The sequence below is a fragment of the Cebus imitator genome, unplaced genomic scaffold (genome assembly GCF_001604975.1).
Source record: "Cebus imitator isolate Cc_AM_T3 unplaced genomic scaffold, Cebus_imitator-1.0 Scaffold196, whole genome shotgun sequence".
NCBI classification, from domain to species: Eukaryota; Metazoa; Chordata; class Mammalia; order Primates; family Cebidae; genus Cebus; species Cebus imitator.
In genome coordinates, this window is record NW_016107511.1 from 1,900,855 (window position 1) to 1,904,465 (window position 3,611).

Genomic DNA, 3,611 nt, shown 5'->3' on the forward strand with positions numbered 1-3,611 from the left:
GAGTGAAACTCCGTCTCAAAAAAAAAAAAAAAAAAAGAAAATTATTTTTGGAATAGGTAATACCCAAATGCGGTACAAAACTCACACGGCTCCTCAGCCACGCAACCGCACTTCTCAGAGGCAGCCGCTTCAAGATTCACATAAGGGAAAGGTTCTCCGCCTGCCTCTCGCGCCTAACCTTTGTCTTGGCGCTCCACACAGATACTCATCCATCCTTATCCTTGTCGGCACCCTGACTTCTCTTTCCCTGCCACGTCCTTCGGGACTCCATGCTAATGCTAACTGGCCCCGTGTCTCTCATCTGATTGCAGTACATGAAGCCAGTTACTTCCTAGACATCTCCACCTGAATATTCCCGGGGCCGGCACCTACATGCCCAACACGGAGGGAGCCCTTCTTCCTCCTGTGGTCCCCAATTCACAACAGGAGAGACAGCCCAAGCCACTCCTCCCTCCTCTTCCTCTGCCACATCAGAGCCTGAGCCCAGGACGTGATCACCCACCCACTCCTCCCTGCACCATCGCTGCTCACCATCACTCCTTCTGAGGACTTGTCTCTCCTTCACTAAGCTCTAAGCTCCAGTGTGAAAAGATTATGTCTCTTTCACCACTGTAACACTAGATTAATAAGATAATTATTTTCTACTTTGTCAAGGCTTTTAAAAACATTTAAAGTGACAAGAAATTACTTATTTAATAGAGGTCCTGGCTCAAGAAACCTAGTGGTATTAGTAACTCAAACACCAGGGCTAGAGGTATTTTACAGTTTACTTTTATGGCTAAAAGTGTTACATTAAGAAGCTGCTATACAGCAGCGGGTAAAGAGTTACAAAACTCACAATTTACCTTACTCAAAAAATAAAGAAATACAGAAGTGCTAAACATTAACGTTATGCCAGTCTTTTGTAAGAAACGCCAACCTAAATAAATTCTCCAAGTTGGCTTTTCTGTATCCCACCTCCCTCCCCTAATCAAAAATAGAAATCTTTGTAAAACCTGATTCTAAACTACAGCAAATATCTACAGCAGGCTGGGCTCAGTGACTCACGCCTGTAATCCCAGCAGTTTGGGAGGCTGAGGCAGGAGGATCACTTGAGGTCAGGAGTTTGAGACCAGCCTGGTCAACACGGTGAAACCCCATCTCTACTAAAAATACAAAAACTAGCCAGGCATGGTGGCGGGCACCTGTAATCCCAGCTACTTGTGAGGCTCAGGCAGGAGAATCGCTTGAACCTGGGAGGCGGAGGTTGCAGTGAGCCAAGACTGCGCACTGCACTCCAGCCCAGGTGACAAAGTGAGACCCTGTCTCAAAAAAAAAAAAAAAAAAAATCTAAAGCCGGCTGGGAGTGGTGGCTCAAGCCTGTAATCCCAGTACTTTGGGAGGCCAAGGCAGTTAGATCGTTTGAGCCCAGGAGTTTGAAACCAGCTTGGGTAACATGGTGAAACCCCTTCTCTACTAAAAAATATAAAAATTAGCCAGGCATGGTGGTATGTACCTGTAATCTCAGTTAATTAGGAGGCTGAGGTGGGAGGATTATTTGAGCCCAGAAGTGCAGTGAGCCGAGATCCTGCCACTGCACTCCAGCCTGGGCAACAGAGCAAGACCCTCTCTCAAAAAAGGAAATCCAAAGTACGGTTCTAAAACAAACAAAAGAAAAGTAACAGTAATTTTTTTTTTTTTTTTGAGACAGTATCTCACTCTGTTGCCCAAGCTGGAGTGCAGTGGTCCAATCACTGCTCACTGCAGCCTTCACCTCTTGACCTCAAACAATCTTCCCACCTCAGTCCTCCAAGCAGCTGAGACTACAGGCATGTGCCACCATACCCAGCTAATTTTTGGGACTTTTATAGAGATGGGGGTTTCATCATGTCACCCAGGCTGGTCTCAAACTCCTGGGCTCAAGAGATCTGCCTACCTAGGCCTCCCAAAGTGCTAGGATTACAGGTCTGAGCCACTGTGTGCCCAGCCAACAGTAAACTTTTTTTTGTTTGTTTGTTTTTTTTTTGAGACAAAGCCTTGTTCTGTCTCCTAGACTGGAATGAAGGGTGCAATCTCAGCTCACTACAGCCTCTGCCTCCTGGGATCAAGTGATTCTCATGCCTCAGCCTCCCCAGTGGTTGAGATTACAAGTGTGTGCCACCATGCCTGGCTAATTTTTTTTTTTTTTTTTAGAAAAAACAGAGTCTCGCTCTATCACACATGCCATAGTGCAGTATTGCAATCTTGGCTCACTGTATAACCTCCACTTACCAGGTTCAAGTGATTCTCCCACCTCAGCCTCCAGACTAGCTGGAATTACAGGTGTGTGCCACCATGGCTGGCAAATTTTGTATTTTTAGTAGAGACAGCGTTTCACCAGGTTGGCCAGGCTGGAATCAAATTCCTGAGCTCAAGTATCTGCCTGCCTTGGCCTCCCAAAGCACGGAAGTGCTGAGATTTCAGGTGTGAGCCACTGTGCCCAGCCTATAAACTTTTTATCTTTTTTTGAGACAGAGTCTTGCTCTGTCACCCAGGCTGGAGTGCAGTGGTGCGATCTCGGCTCACTGCAACCTCCGACTCCCTGGTTCAAGAGATTCTCCTACTTCAGTCCCCCGAGTAGCTGGGATTACATGCACGCACCAACACATCCCACTAATTTTTGTATTTTTAGTGGGTTTCACCATGTTGGCCAGGCTGGTCTCCAATTCCTAACCTCAGGTGATGCACCCACCTCAGCCTCCCAAAGTGCTGGGGTTACAGGTGCGGGCCACTGCACCCGGCTGACAGCATTTCTTATACCACTTTCTCCAAGCTTGAATATATTAAGATTTGATCTTTGCTCATCTGATAGTAAAAAAAGGTATCACCTTGAGTTTGATACTTATACATGTTTACTGGACAGAATTATAAAATCTTCATAATCTCGAAAGATTATCTAAATTCAGCCCTCTCAATTTTCAAATGAGGAAACAGACCCAGTTTCAGCAATGTATATAGTAGTCCTGTCACAGCCGGCTAGCATGGATTTCTATTCTGCTTAGGCAGAGCACGTGTTTTCCCATGGAAGCAACGTCATAAATGGTGCTGGGATTAAGGGGCATGTCTCCGCCCCAGAGATCAGCCACATCATGTGGAGCACATATTCTGGGAGTAAACTACCCGGTTTTTTTGTTTTTTGTTTTTCAGAGTCTTACTCTGTTGCCAAGCTGGAGTGCAGCAGCGTGATCTCAGCTCACTACAACTTCTGCCTCCTTGCTTCAAGTGATTCTCCTACCTCAGCCTCCTGAAGAGCTGGGACTACAGGCTCGCACCACCATACCCAGCTAACTTTTGTATTTTCAGTAGAGGTGGGGTTTCACCATGTTAACCAGGCTGGTCTCAATCTCTTGCCTTTATGATCTGCCTGCCTCGGCCTCCCAAAGTGCTCAGATTATAGGTGTGTGCCACCGCGCCCAGCCATAAACTACTGTTTTTAATGTAGTAGGAATTCTTCCTTAGGCTCCAAATGAACTTAATTGAACTCTTAGAACCTAGACTATTAGAAAATTAGTCTGCCTCTTTCTGGATACATTTTGGTTCTTCCTTTCTGTAATTTACTGGTCATTTAAAATCCATGCCTGTTCTGAAAAAAA

General features: G+C 45.8%; 1 protein-coding gene across 2 annotated transcripts in view; it reads right to left on the reverse strand.

The window, feature by feature from the left end:
• HABP4 (hyaluronan binding protein 4) overlaps positions 1-3,611 on the reverse strand; it is a 42,134-nt gene that overhangs the window by 27,064 nt on the left and 11,459 nt on the right. The window lies entirely within an intron of this gene.